This window comes from Gopherus flavomarginatus, chromosome 13, assembly GCF_025201925.1.
Source record: "Gopherus flavomarginatus isolate rGopFla2 chromosome 13, rGopFla2.mat.asm, whole genome shotgun sequence".
In the NCBI taxonomy this organism is placed as follows: Eukaryota; Metazoa; Chordata; order Testudines; family Testudinidae; genus Gopherus; species Gopherus flavomarginatus.
In genome coordinates this window covers 9,525,496-9,544,943 of record NC_066629.1, presented here as the reverse complement: position 1 = coordinate 9,544,943, position 19,448 = coordinate 9,525,496, and the positions used below count along the sequence as shown (strand labels likewise).

General features: G+C 54.1%; 1 protein-coding gene and 2 non-coding genes across 8 annotated transcripts in view; all 3 read left to right on the top strand.

Moving 5' to 3' along the window:
* Window positions 1–19,448, top strand: part of LOC127033611 (zinc finger protein 420-like) — a 496,719-nt gene that overhangs the window by 64,902 nt on the left and 412,369 nt on the right. The gene's annotated exons all lie outside the window — the stretch shown is intronic.
* Window positions 10,132–10,204, top strand: TRNAF-GAA (transfer RNA phenylalanine (anticodon GAA)). The gene has a single exon. It is a non-coding gene; the product is annotated as a tRNA-Phe (tRNA).
* On the top strand, window positions 18,647–18,728 carry TRNAS-UGA (transfer RNA serine (anticodon UGA)). The gene has a single exon. It is a non-coding gene; the product is annotated as a tRNA-Ser (tRNA).

The following is a 19,448-nucleotide window of genomic DNA, read 5'->3' as shown; positions in this document are numbered from 1 at the left end:
CTCCTAGGGAGAGAAGACCCAGACACAGGCAGACTGGCATTTTGGTTCTTTGTTTTATACCCCTATCACTAGCTAAGTCATAAAAATACACCTAAGGTCTTAAAGTCTAGGCCTATACAGGCAGCCTGAATAGCTCTATTCTAACAGTCATTGGTCCCTGTGGAAAAATGATCTATTCAGGGTTGTCTCTAGATATTTTGGTGCCCTACACAGCACCCCCGTCTCCTAGCCCGAGGTGGCACAGTGGAGCAGGCTAGGGCCAGGTCAAACCACTTCCCACTGCCCGGTAATTGCAGGCCTGACCCCACATTCACCGGGTGACGGGAAGTGGAGTGATCTGGCCCCAGCCTGCTGCACTCTGCTCCCAGCCTTGGAACTTGGGGAGTCGGGGGAAACACCCCCCAGCACTCACCAGCGCCACGGCTGGGAGCTGGTGGAGCAGAGCAGGCTGGGGCCAGGTCATTCCACTTCCCACCACCCGGTGAGTGCAGGGTGCGCCTGATGCTTCCTGCAGTCCACCGAGATGTAACTCAGGGGAAGAGGCATGGTGGGGGGAATGGAGTGGAGCAGGGGTGGGAAGAGGCGGCATGGGGGCAGAGCAGGGATGGGGGCTTTGTGGAAGAGGCGGAGCAGGGGCAGCTTTCCTGGCCGGCTCAGACAGCCGGGGGATCGGGCTGGCCGCTGGAGCAGTACACAGCTGCGTAGGGCTCCAGGAAAAATGGGGCAACTTGGGTGTCTCCACATCCCTTCACCAGGCAGTGTCCCTGTAGTGTGTACTGTCTTCATAGGTCCTTTCTCAGTCTTTCTCACCCTCTTGTCTTGAGTCTCCTGTGTCTCTGCTTTCAAGCACAGACTCACTCTGGCTGTTCAGGAGAGGGGAGGACCATGCCTATGTGTGTCCAGCAGACAGCGATAAAGACCCCCGGCCACCCTGCTCCCTGCCATGCCAAACACCCACTGAAGGCCACCCACAGACCAGCATGCGGGGCAGCTGCTGATGCTCTGTGGCCAACATCAGAAGAAGGTAGGAAAGCAGGGCCAGCCCCCCTGGTGGGGCCTCTTACCGTTCCCACTCAAGGTGCTCATTTTTGCAGTGGGGCAGGAGATTTTATCCCAAGAGGCTTTTCCCCAGCTGGCGAGAAGCAAAGAAACACCCAGGATCCCAAGGTGCTATTTAGCAAACCCCCTCAAGCACAGGGACAGGTGCACATTTGGAAAAGAGAAACTGCTCTACATGCCAGCCCGGGCAGCTGCCCAGTTTCTTTGGCAAGTCAGGAATGGCAAAGGCTAGACTGGAAGCACCTGGGGCTTATGCCACAGCCTTTGTGACGCTCATCCCCCAACTCCTTCCTGGGGCTCTAGCTCAAGCCAGAGCACTGGCCTGAGCTGTCAAGAAGAGGTTCCAGCCCTGAAGGGAGCAGGACTTTCAGCACAACGGTAAAACTGCACAAACACAACAGGACTTGAACTTTCCATCACTTGAAATAAAGTCAGATGCCTTATCCATTAAGCCACATGGTCACACAAGGAAAGCTTCTCCAAGTACTTCTTTAGAGAAGACGGACACTGTGTTTCTCAGACTCAGGTCATCTACTGATGGGGGCTGAGACTCTCTGGGCACAAGAAGTCGAGTTCCCAGCAAGATGTGAGATTTAATTCTACGGAACCAGGTGCAGGACTTTGTCAGGGAGGCTCAGACACGGGGGATTGAGGTGCAGCGGATGAACCGGCTATCTAGGTGCAGAGATTTAGTCACACTGAGGCACAGGAGGGAGGAGAAGGAGGAATCCTGCTAATGATCAGTGGTTGTGCAGAAAAAAGAGTGTTGATTCCCCCATCCTAAATGGGATGGTTGGCTTGACCCTTCTCCTCTCTGCGGAGCATAATGGGGACTGCAGCTCACCCCTTGTGGGACAGGAGTGCACAGGTGCAGGGCACTGGGCTCTGATGCACCTGGAAGGCAGATCCGGTGGGGCGGGGCATGGCAGGGCAGGGCCTGTGGTTTACCTTTTGCCTTGCTCGGTGCTGGGCCATTGCACAATCCCCAGCCATGTCGCACAGCGCACTGCAAGAGGCAGGGGGGCAAGCAGATGATCCAGCACAAGGGGGGAGAGGAAATGTGGTTGGGGGGAGGAAAGGCCTTGGGTTGCACTGAGGGAGTGCAGAGCAGGGGTGACACCCCATAACCTGCAGCAAAGGGATGGAAAGGTGTGCTGTGTGGATAGAAAAGGCAGCAAGCCTAAAAGGGGAGTGGGGTCTAATGGTCAGAGAGGTGGGGGTTGGGCTCTATCCTTGGCTCTGGGAGCAGAGGTGGGTCTAGAGGTGAGAGCAGGGGGACTGGGAGCCAGGACTCCTGGGTTCCATAGTGGCAGCTGTTTTTTCTTGGGTCTCCCTCCCTAGAGGTCCCAGCCCAGCCCCCTAGTGTAATCTGACTGGGGGAGGGGGTTGCCCTGCCACTCCAGATTTGTGATTTGAACCGCTCCTCCCATAGGCTCTGACATCTTGGAATCTTCCCCCCAAGTCAGAAAGTAGGAGCCCCTCCCCACATGCAGAGGAAGCTAGTGAGATTCTAAGGGGTTTCTGGCAGAGGTAACAGCACCCACCAGACACCCACTCATGGTTGCAAGGAGATTCTCCTGCACAGCCCCCTGCTACGAGAGACCGGGGTCGCCCAGCCAGGGTCAGGAGGTATGCTCCCCCTGAGCCCCTCCCCCATTACTCCAGGATCCAAGCATCTTCCTAATTCGCAGGATAATTCTCCTCCCAGGCTCATGCAAGGGTAGGAAGCGCCACTAGCCCCATTTCCCAGACAGGAGAACTGAGGTCCAGAGAGGCTGAGTGATGTGCCCAAGGACACTCAGGAAGTCTGTGGCAGAGCAAGGCATGTTTCTGCCTCCCTCCTCCCAGGTCTGGCCTGCTCCTGAGTCACTGGATGGTGCAGGGGTGGGGCCTCGGGGCAAGGGGCAGCGCAAGGGGGGGGTCTCAGGGGAAGGGGCAGTGCAGGGATGGGGTCTTGGGAGAAGGAGCAGTAGAAGGGCAGGGTCTTGGGGGAATGTGAGGGTGGGGTCTCAAGTGAATGGGTGGTGCAGGGGCGGGGTCTCAGGGGAATGTGAGGGCGGGGTCTCAGATGAATGGGTGGTGCAGGGGTGGGGTCCCAGGAGAAGGAGCAGTGGTAGGGCGGGGTCTCGGGGGAATGGGTGGCGCAGGGGCAGGGTCTCGAGGGGTAGGGGCGGTGCGGGGGCAGGGAATCGGAAGAAAGGGCAGTGTGGCATTGGGGACTTTGGGGAAGAGACAGTGTGAGGGCAGGGTCTTGGGGCAAAGGGGAAGCATGTGGGTGGGGTCTTGGGCAAAGGGGTGATGTAGGGATGGCGATTCAGGGGAATGGGTGGTGAAGGGGCGGGCACTAGAGGGAAGGGGCCAGGCGGCGGCTGGGACTGGGGGAAGGGGCAGTGCAGGGGCACGGTCTCGGGGGGAAGGGCGATGCAGGAGTGAGGTCTCAGGGAAAGGGGCAGGGACTGGGGGTAGAGCTGGTGCAAGGGCAGGGCCTCAGGGGAAGGGACGATGCAGAGATGGGGATTAGGGGAAGGGGCAGGGCCTCGGGGGAAGGGGCGATGCGGGAGCAAATATTAGAAGGAACAGGTTGCGCAGGGGCGGGGCCTTGGAGGAACGTGAGCACAGGGTATCGAGTGAATGGGTGGTGTAGGGTTGGGGTCTCAGGGGGAAGGGGCGGTGCAGGGGCAGGGTCTTGGGGCAATGTGAGGGTGGGGTTCCAGGTGAATGGGCGGTGCAGGGGCGGGATCTCGGGGCAATGTGAGAGGGGGTCCCGGGTGAATGGGTGGTGTAAAGGCGGGGTCTCAGGGGGAAGGGGCGGTGCAGGGGCAGGGTCTTGGGGCCAGGGCCAGCTCCAGGCCACAGCACGCCAAGCGCATGCTTGGGGTGGCACGCCACAGGGGGCGCTCTGCCGGTTGCCAGGAGGGTGGCAGGCAGCTCCGGTGGACCTCCCGCAGGTGTGCCTGCAGAGGGTCCACTGGTCCAGCGACTCTGGTGGAGCATCTGCAGGCATGCCTGCGGGAGGTCCACCGGAGCCTCAGGACCACCGGACCCTCCCACAGGAATGCTTGCGGGAGGTCCACCAGAGCCGCAGGACCGGCGAGCGGCAGAGGGCCCCCCGCAGCGTGCTGCTGTGATTGCGGCGGTGAAATTGCTAGAGCTGGCCCCTGCTTGGGGCAATGTGGGAGTGGGGTTCCAGGTGAATGGGCAGTGCAGGGGGGTCTCAGGGCAATGTGAGGGCGGGGTCCTGGGTGAATGGGTGATGTAGGGGCAGGGGTCACAGGGGGAAGGGGCAGTGCAGGGTCAGGCTCTCGGGGGGAAAGGGAAGCTCAAGGGCAGGAACTCTGGAGAAGGGGCAATGTGAGGGCGGGGGTGGGTCGTCGGGGAAAGGGTGCAGGGGAGGTGTGTATTGGGGAGGGGAAATGCAGGAGTGTGGATTTGGGGGAAGGGGCAGAGTTATGGTGGGGTATTGGGGAAAAGGGGCAATGCGAAGGCTGTGCCTTAGAGGAAGGGGCAGGGGCAGGGCTTTGGGGAATGGGGCAGGGATTAGGGGGAACAGGTGATGTGAGGCCAGGACGTCGGGGGTAGGGGCAGTGTGTGGACAGGACCTCAGGAGGAGGGGGGCAGAGGCAGGGCTTTCGGGGGAGGGCAAAGCTTGGGGAATGAAGAGGATTAATTCAGTTCAGTGGCAGGTTTGTCTGCGGGTGACACTGGTACTGCAGTGGGGGTTTAAACCTGGGCTGACCCGAGGGAGGAGGACGGGGCTGGAGGGCTGGGGACAGCGGGAGTTCGGGGAGTGACAAGGAGCCGGTTACAAGGCTCATTGGACACAACCAGAAACCAGCTCACACCCAGACGCGGGGTTAAAGCCCCAGCGAACAAGGGGAGCTGGGAACATCCCCGCGTTGCAGCCAAATGTATCAAGTCACCGGACAGAGACAGACCCGGCACTGAGCTGCCCCGCACAGACCTACCCCTCGCCCCTCGCCCCAGTCCCAGTCCCAGTCCCAGTCCCAGTCCTCTTGGGCTCAGTGCTTTCAGCTGGTGGCCCACAGAGCGTGCTGGATGCCATTCAGAAACCCATCTCCCAGCAGCAGTGCCGGAGGCTCAGGCTTAATTCTCGAGGCCGAGCAGAAAAACTTTCAGCTGGGAACATTTTGCTGCCTTCCTGCCTCCGCCAAAGCGGCAAGGGAGAAGGAGACGAGACACGTCTGCTGAAAGACGCCTCCCTCCCACTTCCCTGTAGGCTGTGCAAAGCTCTTGGCTTGCCTCATGCCTGGTCAGGAAAGAGCAGCCATGCTGCCCAAGCCTGAGTCACGTGCGCAGCCTGGCCCGCCCCAGCTGACGGCGCACAGAGCCACGCGAGTTAATGGCACGTCGAGTCGGTAGCCTCGGCTCTTTCCCCTGACAGCCGCACAGCACTGCCTAGCACCCCGAGAGCCTCCCTCGTGTTCTCCCGCAGCCCGCCGGGGTGGGTGGGAAAAGGGGAGCAGGAAGCACTGCGGCCTCATTCTGGGACAGGAGGCCCTTGCCACACCTAGACCTCCCTCTTGCCTTCAGCCCAGGCAGCCAGAGGTGCCTGGGAGCTCCCTGGCAGGCGGCCGTCTCAGCCTCCTCTTGCCACTCTGCTGGTCACCGCCTTGCTAGAAGGCCCAGAGGGAAAAGAAACAAGCGCACACGTAGCAGAGGATGGTTTTAATCCATCGACCTCTGGGTTATGGAGCTAGCACGCTTCCGCTGCACCACTCTGCCAGCTCTTCACAGCCCTGCCTCCCAGCCGGCACTATCCGGATTAGTGCCTCACGCGCTCTCGCGCTGGCAGGCGGATGCACAGGCTGCTAGGCAGCTGCCCTGGTCACAGGACTTTACAGCGTCTAGAGGGTAAAAGGGATCTCTTTGGGGTTTGGACCCCACTGGGAGCTGGGTAGCTGAGTGCCGGAGACGGGAGCACTTCTTCAACTGTTTTCAGTTAAGCCTTCAGCTGGTGGGGGACGAGGTTCAGCCTTGGATCCGTGTCTGCAGCAGGCAAGTGCCTCTGGCTCAATCGGCCCCCCTCGCTGTCTTAGCAGACTAAAACCCGGAGCAAACGCACACGCCTTGCAAAGGAAGAGGAGCCGGGATCTCCAACAAATGTCAACATTTTATTAAGATGACATTGAAAGAAAAAAAGGGTACGGTACAGCGTTTAGGCGCAGAAGTTTCTGGTGATCAGGGAACAACGTATAGATTACCCAGGGGGTGCGAAGTTCGGTTTAAGATGGGGTGGCATAAGGAATACATAATCTGCAATAGCCCCGACTGACGGTAAAAGGTTAACGTACAGGCACTGAGTTAGGAGGGTATGTTGTCCATGTGAGGGCTAAGTTCAGGTGTGGAGTATAACGAGCGAATACGACGATGAGGATGAATTGACCCGCATTTGGTGAGTTTGAACGTTCAGTGTTTTATAATCTTTCCCACAATCTAGTTAAAGCAGGGTCGCTATGAACTCTACCCTGCCATCTGTTGATGTTCTGTTGTAAAGGCCTTTTGAGGCTGCTGTCATTTGCATGGTTCCACCCACCCCGGATTGCATGATGAGAGTGCTTGTCCAAACGGTCATTTCAGCTTCTGTGGGATCCCCAGTCTCTTTGTTATTGGGGCAGGAGTAATGCAGTGTATTTTGCTGTTCATTTTGGATCAAGGAGAAAGTAACTGTACCTGGCATTTGAGGCCCGAGAGCTTCACCCTCGCCTGAAAAGTAGTCATCATTAAGGAGTCTGGGTTCCCAATGGCCAAGACTTGTGGGAGGCTGGAATGGATGTTTGTTTTGGTGGCGGTGGCCAGTGCTTGTGTCTGCTGGTTTCCTTCCTGGTGCGTGGAGGCAGAGGTGTTTTTGAATCTCTTGGAGTTGTTGTTAGTGGTGCAGGCGTTTGTCTTAAGCTTATGCTATTTGATCTCTTTCAGGGTATGTTTTGGTTCTGGGAGGTCAAAGGTTGCTCTGTCTGTGATGCTAGGCAGTGAGGTAGCAAAGATTGATTGCAGAGGTGGTGCCTGTGCCACAAAAGTTGTGGGGGCCTGCCCCCTGCCCCAGCTCTGGTCCCAGAGGCCAGAATTTGCATAAACCCACCCGCTGACCTATGATTAAGAATCTGGTTTCAGAATGTGTCACAAAAACTATTTCCCACAACTTAACTATCAGAATTCAATCTGCAAAATTTTCTTGCTGGGAGACTTTTTCCCAACTATGAATTTGTTTTCAGTGTGGAAAAAAAGATCACAGCCCCTCAGTTTAATAATTCCTAACATCTGCATTTAGTCACTAACCACTTTTTATCTGTAAATAGATCTTGATATGGATTAGAAGTATAAAAAACTCTATTTTTAAACTGGAGAAGCACAAAAGACATGAAATGTGCATTTAGAAATGTTACAAGAAATCCACAACAATAAGCACAAATATTTCTTTGAAATCTCTCTTCTTTCACCCTGTTTTGGAACCCATGTCCCTTGCCTAACGAGATTTATGTAGGTTCGGGTGAGTCCCGAAATCATGAACCCCTAAGTTCTGTTCTACTGTCCTTGATTCATGTCACCGGAATAACTGCACTTTATTACCCCTGCCCTAATAAGAAAGAGACTGAGGATCCCACAGCAGCCGAAATGACCCTTTGGACTAGCACCCCCATCATGCAATCCGGGGTGGGTGGAACCATGCAAATAACAGCAGCCTCAAAAGGCCTTTACAACAGATCACCAACAGATGGCAGGGTAGAATTCATTCTCACCCTGCTTACATTCTCCCCCAAACCAAGAATTGGTGATCCTGATAAATCACATTCTCTATTATACGAACTCATTGGAATTGAATGTGAAGTTATGGCTAGCAAAAGTTGCCACCCATTTCTACCTTGTAGTATCCAGCTTAGCCCTTGTTAACACATAAGTCAGTGGATTGTTCTCTGTCCACATCTGAAGCTGAGCACTACACAAGTAGTCTCAAAATTTCTCAGTGATGGCCCATTTCAAGACCAAGAACTGCAGCTGGTGGATGGGATAGCGAGTTTCGCTATCAGACAGTCCTCAGCTGGCAAAGCCTACAGATTTACATTTCCTTCTACTTCCTGGTACGGGACTGCTCCCAGACCTTCCAAACTGGCATTAGCATGCAGGATAAACGGTTTGTTTGGGTTAACTAGGACTAGGACTTGCACATGAATCAGGCAAATAATGATTTCCCATAAAGCCCTGTCACTTCTTTCATCCCACCATGTCCCAAATGGATAAGAGAGGAGCCTCTCCCATGTCCCAGGCCAGGAACACCAGAGGGGGTGGGGGGGATGATGTGTTTTTGACTCAGTCCAGGCTTGCTAATGCTGCAGAGAAGAAGAATTTTTTTCTCAGTCTAGATCAACTGGAATTGTTGTTGCAGTGGGGGAAAGATGTCTCTCATCTGGTTCTTAGATGCTTTGGTAAGAGGGGACAGGCAGAGATTTTTTTCTTCCCTCTGGAGCTCGAATTGCACACTTCTTCTTTGCTTTTTGCTCCAGCTTGATTTCTCTCTTGCATCTCAATTTTCTCTTTCCTGGTCTCATTCCAGAGCATTCACAGCCCAATTCTCTATCCTAATCCTGAGTCCTCTAGTGCACTCTCAATGTCTCATTCTAACCCCACCCCAGAGTCTGCACCCCCAGAGCCAGTGCCTTCATCCCTCTGCTCTCCAACTCTCTGTCCCATGTAGCCTGATTTAAGGTATACTAATAACATTAATTTGGATAATTTGATGAAAATTTAATTTATTAGCTTACATTTAATTTAATTTAATTGAGTTACAAAGTTACAGTTGCATTACTGCTATTCAGAAGATACATATGGCATTATATGCAACAAAGTTTTGGTTAATATACTCACAGCCTTCCTTGATAACTTGGTGGTAAGAGACACAAGACCAGCCTTGCAGTTCAGGTTTCTCAATTCTTAATTGAAAGATGCAGTGCTTAGAAAAAGCTGGTGTTACTTAGGGTTTACTAGTAACCCCTGCCATTTCCCCACAGGAAGTGCATTGAGTGCCCCTGTGGTGCTGGGGGGGCTGGCGCTTCTGCTGGCTCTGGGGCTGGCAGGGGGACTGATGTCTGCACAGACTCTCAGCTGCCAGCCTGGAGGGGGCACTTGGGACCTTACGAGACTGGCTCAGTGAAGATGCGAGGCTGACAGAGCAATACAGACGCTCTCCAGAGCACGGAGCAGCATCCACCCATGCAGCCAGGCAATGAGAATTTCCCACAGCCTGGAGCCGAGGGGGAGGCGGCAGCTGCTGTTCCAGCTGCTCGGGGACAGGCTCTGTCAGCCAACAGATACTTCTTAGGGCTGGTCTTAGGGGAGGGGATCGATCTAAGATACACAACTTCAGCTACGTGAATAACGTAGCTGAAGTCGAAGTATCTTAGATTGAGTTACCTACCGTCCTCACGGCACGGGATCGATGTCCGCGGCTCCCCCTGTCGACTCCACTGCCGCCGTTCGCATTGGTGGAGTTCTGGAGTCGACAGGAGCGCATTCAGGGTTCGATACATTGCGTCTAGATGAGACGCGATATATAGATCCCCGAGAAATCGATTGCTACCCGCCGATACCGCAGGTAATGAAGACGTAGCCTTACTTACCACAGCTAAGGGTGTTGGGTTCCTCTGGTGGGCATGTGGAGCAGCCATTCATTTTCCTGTTCGCACTCCTCTGTGGTGTGAAAATTGGGGAAGGGAGGCAGAAGGTCCACTTCTCTCCCGAAATGACGCCCAGTGGGGGAAGCCAAGACAACAGGGTAGGGTGGCAAGTGGTGGCCAGACTCTCACCGCCAGGGTCTAGTCTAGCTCACGGTCCAGCTCAACTTCCTCCCCGCACCACTGGCCCCCAGTCCCCTTCCACCACCAGGTCAACCCAGGAACTAAGGCAGGAACGGGGTGAGGAAGCAAGTCAAGCTGAGCAAGGCAGGCAAAAGTGAGTCTTGTCTTCACGGCCCGCTCACAATGACATCCTTTTTGTGTGCAACGGCTGCAAAAACATCCTGGACAGAGAAGCAACAGGCCAAAATAATCCCATACAGCTGCCAAAGTAGCTCAGTTGGGAGAGCATTAGACCGAAGATCTAAAGGTCCCTAATTCAATCCCAGGCTTTGGCAGGTTGTTTCATCTTCTTTGTGCAGGGGCAGCTTGTTCTCTGGCAGCACAGTGGTGCCTACCCCCAAAGTGAGCAGGACTGACCTGTAGCAAAGCAGTTTTGGGGGCCCCTTCCATTAAAAAAAGTTGCAACATTGTATTCTCCTGGGACCCCTGCGGGGCCTGGGGCAAATTGCCCCACTTGCCTCCTCTCTGGGTGGCACTGAAGGTGAGTCTCTGATCTTGGGCTCTGCAGTAGGAAAACATAGAATGGGCTTCTGCCCCTAGTTGGCCCGCCTAACCTATAACGATGAGAGCTGTCTTTCCCAACATGGCAGGAAGAGAGGAAGGCAGGGTGACCCTCAGGAATGGTGCAAGAGGGCTGCTGGACAGTGACAGTCAGGGATTGGGGATGAAAACTCCTTAGTGCAGCTGAGCAAGGGCAGCACCAGGGAAGGGGCATCTGTGAAAATGGCTGTGTGGAAGGGATTTGGGGGCCCAGGAGGAGGTGCTTGATGTTCAGTGTCTTGGAGCAGGTGGACTTGGACATGGTGGGTGTTCAGGAAACGCACATTAACAACTCTAGGGTAGCTCAATAGGCAGAGGGTGATTGGAGGAAGGCCCCCCCTGTCCAGGGAAGAATGATGGGCCTGGAGTCTTGTTTTTCACATTCACGGTGCGAGTACAGAAGGTGGTGGAACTCCGACCAGGGAGGGCATTACTGGTAAACTTTGTGCTCTGTAGCACTGGTTACTGCTATATTAGTGTGTATGGTCCCCAGTTAAGCCATGAGAGGGAAGATCAAAGGCTCTCTTCCTCTAGACTGCATGATATTTGTTGTTAGGGGGACGATTTTAATTGTGTCAGCCGGCCTGAGGACCGCTGGTCCCATTTTCCCAACCGTCAGAGGACACACTTTTACAATGAGCACTACCAGGCACAGGTCTGTAGTGAGGTCAGCTTAGAGGAGCTCACTCCAGCCACAGAGGGGGTTCACCTTTCTGCGGGGACAGACCAGGACTCGCATTGACCGGATTTATGCTTAGCTTTTGTGTCCTTAGCATGTTGCTTCTCAGATTCTTTCTTGGCCTGACTTGTTACACTTTGTCACTTAACAGGCCAGAGTTTGTGCACCTTCCTATTATCCTCACTAGGATTTGATTTCTAAATTTTGAGGAATGATTTTTTGCCTCTAACAGCCTCCATTCCTTGGCTGTTTAACTACAGTGGCTTTCTGCTGGTCCTCCTATTGTTGTTTCTGATTTAGGGCATACGTTTCATCTGAGCCTCTAATTGCAATGTTTTTAAACAGTCTGCATGCTGCTTGCAGGCACCTAACACTTGTGACAGCAGCTCCTTTTAATTCCCATCTAACCATCTGTACTTATGCCGATAGGTTGACTTTAGGTTTTTAACTTTGAGCGGTAGCTGAGAAGATGGTAAATTGGACAGAAACCCGTTCGACAATCCTCTTAATTTCCTTGTTATTTCCTGACTTCTTTATTCATCGCCTTTTCCTTATTTCCTGGCTGAGGCGGCGGCCTGCCAGGGAGCTCCCTGGCACCCAGGACCAGCGCTAGTGTTTTTAATGCCCTAGACAGACGGCCATTTTGCCACCCCGTGCGATGATCCTGCAGCTCCGGTGCACCTGCCACAGTCATGCCTGAGGAGAGGGTCAGCTAGTCCGTGGCTCCGGTGGAACTGCTGCAGCTGGGCCTGCAGGAGGTCCACCAGAGCCGTGGGAGCAGCGGACCGTCGGCAGGAATGCCTGCGGCAGCTCCACTGGAGCCGCGGGGACCAGGGGACCCGCCGCAGGCATGACTGCGGCAGGTCCACTGGAGCCACCTGCTGCCCCCCCGGCAAAATGCCGCCCCCCAATAATCCTGGCACTCTAGGCGATTGCCTAGGCCACCTAAATGGAAGTGCCGGCCCTGCTGGCACCTCTGACTGCCTGGGCTGAAGGCAAGAGACAGGCCTTGGCAGGGTGAGGGCCTCCTGTCCCAGAATGAGGCCGCAGTACTTCCTCGTCCCCTTTTCCCACCCACACCGGCAGGCGGCTGCTGTGGGAGAACACGAGGGAGGTTCTCGGGACACTTGGCAGTGCTGTGTGGCTGTCGGGAAAGAGCTGAGGCTCCCGATTCGACCTGCCATTGACTCACGTGGCTCTGCACACCGTCAGCCAGGGCAGGCCAGGCTGCGGACATGACCTAGGCTTGGGCAGCATGGCCGTGCTTTCCTGACGAGGTATGAGGCAGGCCAAGGGCTTTGCACAGTGTACAGGGAAGTGAGAAGGAGGCATCTTTGAGCCAGCGTGTCTCATCCACTTCTCCCTTGCCCCTTGGGCGGAGGTGGGAAGGGAGCAAAATGTTCCCAGTTGAAGGTTTTGTGCTCGGTTTTGAGGATTAATCCCAAGCCTCTAGTACGGCTGCCGGGAGATGGGCTTTTGCAGCGCAGCCCCCACACTCTTCCAGCCAGCAGGTGAACCCACAGTGTCCGAGAGAGCCTTCGAGGCGGTAAAGGGGAACATCACGGCTCCCAGCAGACCTTGAGGAGCCCATGAGGAGCCTTCAGTGGCATCCCTGGGGGAGCATAAACCCCCCTCCTTTCGATTACCAGCTGAACTCACTGATCCATGATATCACAGAGACACCTACCAGCAGCTGTTTGCCAGGGCCGCTGCTCGACACCCTGCAGCGCTTCCTGCCAGTGCCAGAGCTCACCAGGCACTAGCCTGGAGCCAGGGCCACTAGGTGCTGCCGAAGAAAAGCCAGCAGAGTGACACAGAGTCCGTGGATTAATAGAGATAGATTAATCAAAACCCTCTTCTGCCAGCACCAGTTCTCCTTCTTCCTACACTGGGCCTTCAAGCGAGGGGGTGGCTGGTACAGCCCCAAGAGTCTAACCTGTGAGGCAGGAGGTGGCTGATGCCTGCAGCCTGCTGGGGAGCTCCCAGAAGTTATTAAGGGACAGATACTCAATGCCCTTAGTAATAAGGGTTTGGGGTTCATTGAGGCCAGTTAGGGGGTCACGATGTCTGCCCTGTAACCCTGGGTGTCAGGTCACTGTGCAGCTTTGATCTAGAGCTCAGATTTCAACAACTGACCAGCAGCCCACAACCTCCCACTGGGTCTGCCTCATCTGGTTACTCCTTACAGGCTGACCTTACCCCACTTCCAGCCCCAGATTCTCCCCCAATCATCCTACTGCCACTCAGAGCCACAGATGTGGAGGCACTGAAGGAGGGAGGGGTGACTCTAGGGTGGGGTTCTTCTCTAATGATGGCTGGTAAAAGGTGGTGCTCAGCTCTGTCAGTCACCTGCCTAGTTGCCTCGCTGCCAGGGGATGCAGACATTTCTGTAAGGTGCAGAAAGGGGGTATTTGGCTTCGAAGTGAATGTGAGGAATGTGCATTTATGAGAGGGAATTTGTGCCATTCCAGTTGTACATCAATGGCCTAATGGATAAGGCATGGGCCTCCTAAGCTAGAAAATTTGGGTTCAAGCCCCACCTGGGTGAAAACCTCCTGTATACTGCAAAGAAACTTTGGTCTTGTTTTCACCAAGGAAGCTGGAAGATGTTGGAACATAAAGTACTGGATCTTGGGAACAATCCCCCAGAAATGTCATCGTTCACGCAAAAAAGGCTTCTAAACCCCTCAGTAACAAACAGTTAATATTAGTGTTTGCCTGCGAATAGAATGAAGGGGAGTGTTTACTCTGACATGTCCATGAGTGAAACAGACAGGAAGAGCAAGGCTGTTCTGAAAGAGAATGGATCTGTCTGGAGACAAAGCAGACCCTGAGAATGAGCAACAGTGTGAAAAGAAGAGGTTCAAATGTGTGTTAGGTTGGTCTGCCAAATTTAAAGAAAATCCCAATGCCCTTAGCATGATGCAGACACTGGCGATTTCTGATCTTTTACTGAGAATTCATTGAGAAATATTTTCCTTAATTATATTATGGAATATTGGGTGGGCTAGGAAGGCACCATTCTTCCTGCTTTCAGCCTTCCAGATCTCATGGCTACATGGCCTGGGGCCAATGCACCCCTTCCAGTCAGCCGCTAGAGCAGACAACAGCAACACAGACAGGGATGGCAGCAGGGCAGACTGGAGCTCCAGGAAGATGTGGGACCAGGTCTCATCAACGGGGAGGTGGCCACCCCAGCATGCACAAGGCTGAGCCAGCAAGTATGATGTGTGCTGCAGCCTGCCAGTACTCACTTTTGCAACTGTGTTGCCCTGAAGACACTCATATGTCTGGGTGGTATCAGCTCCCTGGATGGGCTCACAGAGCAGCTGAGCCTCGCTTGGCATAGCCTGGCCAGACCCCCAGAAAGGGGAGGGTATGCACTCAGGCCCTGTAATGGGTGATGCCAGGGTGGTGCCAGGGTGGGACCTCCTGCTGTTTGTCTCAGGGATTAGCTCGCTCAGCTAGTGTTCCTTCCCCTGGTGGTGCCTTGTCCATCACTGTCACTAATTGCAGACTGCCTCAGTCCAAGTACTGCAGCATCCTCTTTATGACTCAGTCATCCGGCCGTGCCATGATCTGTGCTCCTCTCTTCCAGGGTGACTTAGGTGGGTATGCGGTGAAGTGTCTCCCAATCCAGCCATTTCTCCAGTGGTGAGTGTCTGGGATCCAGGCCCACACTACTCTGGGTCCCAGCCCAGAGATCCTATAGATAACAGCTTCTGCTTCCTCTCCTTAACTTTATCCCCCAGCGCTGCTTCAATTCCTGGGGCTGCTTCCCTGCAGCCCCAGCACGTTCTTCACCCTCTTCTCAGGGTCTCAAGCCTGCAAGTCCCAGCAACCAGCCAGGAGCTCTCTCTAGCTTCCTCTGGTCCCTGCCAGTCGCTGCCTTACCAGAGGAACTGTGACCCTACACGTCATATTCTTCATAGATATATTGTTATGATATGCATATGGCACAGCTAAGATGTGTTTTATGCAAGATGGGCCATGTGAGATATCACTGGAAAGGTTGGATTGTCCTTGAACTCAAGATTTAGGTGCACTAAGTCCAGAGTCAATATGGCCACCCTTTGGTTCAGGTCTGCAAGGCCTAATGGTCAGATCAGGGGGCCGCTTCAAAACGGGGATAGTGGCTGGATTAAGGGGAACTGGGCCCACCTGACTCCACCAGGTCCCAGCCCAAGGCCCTCTCAAGTTGAGTGCGTTCGTTACGCAGCCAGCCAGGATCCTACCGCAACATGCTGACCTTACACGGGTACGATATACCACTCACTTTGCCTCCCTGGGCCACTTCCTACCTTGTTTTCTGAAGCTGTCATCCATGTATCATCAGGGTCTCTGGGTTCCCTAGCACTGGCAGCTCCATAGAACTTTGACTCCCACCAATTGACTGTAGGTAGCAAGTCTCCGATCTGGTACCTGGGATCTCTGGTCCTGCAGTCAGGAGCTGTAGCGGCTCCTGGCCTGGAGCCTCCACCAAGCGTGCGTCTTCCTCAGTGGCCAGCCCAGACTGAGCTGAGCTGTTCTCCTTTATACTGACAAAGCAGCTGGAGCATGTCCAACAGGGTCTGAGGGGCAGGACTTCCTCCAGTCATAGTGTGGAATTAACCCTTTCTTGCCTAGTGTGGGGTATGCACACCCCATCATGGACTGTAATATTTGATCTGATTATTTGACCCCACCCATGCATTGCTGAAGTGTAGGAGGCACAGAGGCTTCTTCTGGGTCTCCTATCTCCTGGCACTGAAATGGAAATGGTTCTTTCACATGCATGGTGGGCAAGAAGTAGGACATTCTGCAAGGGTCATTCACAGCCAGTCAGGCTGAATTGTTTTTTTTTTAATTTCAGCAAAAAAGTTTCAGCCTTTTCCAGAAAGGGCCTTACGCTGGTTTTCCCAGGGCACCACTTTTTTCACTACCATTAAAGCTACAGCGTCTCCATGCTTTGGAGCAGAGAGAGGCCATTTTGCAGGCGGTGTCAGAGACTGGTCTTTTGCTCCATCCCCACAGAACTCACTGAGCATTTTCCAGCCTGGGATTGAGAAGGACGTTCTCTGCAATTGCTCCTCTGAGCTGCCAGAAGATGTTCTGTGGCTGACACTCCACAGTGCTACATTCACTCCGAGGACAAGTCAAATGCTGCGCCAAGGGTGGTGAGTTCCCCGTGAATTCCTGTGTGAGCACACAGTGCCCCTGTCCTCCACACACACTCACACACAGTGCCACTGTCCACCACACACACTGCACATACACACTCACACACAATGCCACTGTCCACCACACATACTTCACACACACAGAGAGCGCCACTTTCCACACACACACACACACACACACACACACACACACACACACACACAGAGTGCCACTGTCCACCACACACACACACACACACAGAATGCCACTGTCCAACACACACACACACACACGCACACAGAGTGCCACTGTCCACCACACATACTGCACATACACACACACAGAGCCACTGTTCACCACACACACACAGGGTCAGTGCTACCATTAAGGCGAACTAGGCAGTTGCCTAGGGCGCCAAGATTTGGGGGTGCCAAAAAGGGGTGCTCCCAAATTTTTTTTAACAACGGTTCCTCCCTGAGTGCACAGTCGCTGCTTCACTTCTCCCACTTCCCAGGCTTGCAGCGCCAATCAGCTGTTTGGCGCCGCAAGCCTGGGAGGAGAATTAGAGTGGGGGCGGCGTGCTCGGGGAAGATGCGGAGCAGAGCTGAGCTGGGCTGGGGAGGTACTGCACAGCTCCCAAGCGGGGGAGCTGCCATGGGGGGGGACACCTGAGGGTGGAGGAGGGGGAGCTGATGCAGGGCTGGAGGTGGGGGGCGCAAGGTGGAAGTTTTGCCTAGGGTGCGAAAGTTCCTTGCACCGGCCCTGCACACACACACACACACACACACACACACACACACACACACACACACTGCCACTCTCCACCACACACACTGCACATAGACACACACAACATGCCCCTGTCCACTGCTCACATACACACACACACACACACCGTGCATGCTGTGCACACATCAACTGCAACAAAAGAAACACAAACTACACACTCTGGAGACAGTTGGTTTGTTTCCAGGTTGCTTTTACTTTCAAAGGTGCTGAAGTGTGATCTCTCTTCTTTTTCCTTGGGCAGAAACGCAATGGAGGGGAATCCACATACCTGAACTGCCAGGTGACAGTGGCAGGAGAAAAATGCAGAGCACTGAAATTTTAAAACACTCATAAATAATTTCACACTGTGGGTTGGGGTGCTCAGGAGGACCCAAGGGAAGGGACTAGGGGGATTAAGGGGAGAGGAGGGTGGTGTTACCAGGGTGCACTGTGGGACTGGGGGATTTAGAGACCCCAGCAAGGACAGGCAGGGGTGGGATGGAAGGCCCCACGGTGGCTGAAAAGGGGAACCTGACAGGTTGAGGGTTAGCAGAGATTGGAGATGAGGAACCTCACACCCTGGGGATGGATTGGGGGAGTCGGGGGATGGGAAAGTGGGGCCCAGCAATGGAGAAATGGGTTGGAGACAATTGGGGGCGGGGCGCTGAGGACGGGAGTAGGAGGAGGGAGTTGGGGGAGGGCCCATGGGGCGGGGAGGTGGGATGGGTTGGGGAAGGGGCCCCACAAACAGAGGGAGGCACTAGGGGGAGGATGGGGAAATGGACGGCCCAGGGACGAGGCTGAGGTGGATGTTAGTGAGGGAGCCTCAATGCTAGTGCAGTCTCGGCAGTTTCTTGCATGAGAGACACTGTCCCAAAGCAGGACTAATGCTTAGACCTGGTGATCAGTGGTTTCAGATCTGTTGGTCTGCAGCAAGACTCTCCATTGAGTCTCAGTCAGCTCCGTTATTACACAGGGAAGAACAAAAGGGTCAAATGGTGCCTGGAACCCTTAAGAAAAATCCACTCCTCCAAGTACCAACACTTGTCGCTACCTGCTTTCAACCCCACTTAGAATGTTTTGAGGTCATTCCTTGACTTTATCATCCTAAGAGTCTCAGAGCATCATAATTAGCAGGTGCTCAAGTGGCACAATTGGTTCGCACACAGTATTTATAGGGCAGTGCTGAGAGTTGCTAGTTAAGGGGTGCTCTAGTGGCACAATTGGTTAATGCACAGTATTTATAGGGCATTGCTGAGAGGAGCTATGCTCAGGTTGTGAGTTCAAACCTCTCCTAGAGCACTGGTTTTCATTAACCAAGTGGCATCACCCCCTTAATTGGCCCTACGGAATGTGGAATTCCTGTCCTGGAACACTGAGAAAGGGAGGAGTCAAAAATGCCCCTTTCAATTACCTCCTCCTCTCCAGAGTGCAGGTCAGAGTCTACAGTCCTTTCTCTAACTAACACCACAGTGTGAAATAGGAACAGAGACAAGTATGCTGTGGGAATTCTGTAGTTCAGATGACTTCATGCCTGGGCACTGAGATTCTTTACCAGTTTCTCTGGCAGTAGGGGAGCTTCATTCTCACAGCTGTGATGGCTGAGTGGTTAAGGCATTGGAGTTGAAATCCAATAGGGTTTCCCTGTGCAGATTCAAATCCTGCTCTCAGTGCAGCCTGTCTTTTAGCCAGTCTCTCACCCAGGCAATATCTCTGTACAACCCCCTGAGACACTCTCAATTCTTCCTCCACCCCAAGTAAATCCCGTTCTACTCCTTTCATAGAGATCCCTGGGACACCACTTCACACTGTGTCCCTGAGGGGTCAGGCAAACTCTCAGCACCTGATGCCTCTGAAACTCACCTAGTGCCCCATAGATCAGCCATAGCCCTGGTTCTGCTCCTCTCTCTAGCCTGCGAAAGGAGTCAAGTCAATGACTCCATGGCTGCTACAGGGCTGCAGAACTAACAGAGAAAAAAAAAAGATGCCCAGCAGCCACCTCTGACCCTGCACCTCCCACCTGCTAGCAGGCCTGGCCGACAAGCTCCTCCTCTTCTTCAGTGCCTCCCGCTGGCCATTGATGGGGTGTGCTGGAAGAGTGAGGAGAGAAATAAGTGGGGCAGGAAGAGATTTGATGGTTTGGGGGCAGGGCCTGAGGTGGAGCAGGCATTGAGCTCCGCCCGGGAACTCTCAAAGTCAGCGCCTCTGAGTGCAGAAGCCTTCCCTGAGTCTGAGCTGCCAGGATCCCTGCCGCAGAGCAGATGCCACAAGTCTCAGCCTCTCTGTCCCACACATGGCTCTGGGCACCACCAGGAATCATTTGGCTCCTGGCACACAAGGCAAATTAAAAGCTGAGTCCCTGAACAGCAGCTCAAAACCTGGCCCCTCCCATT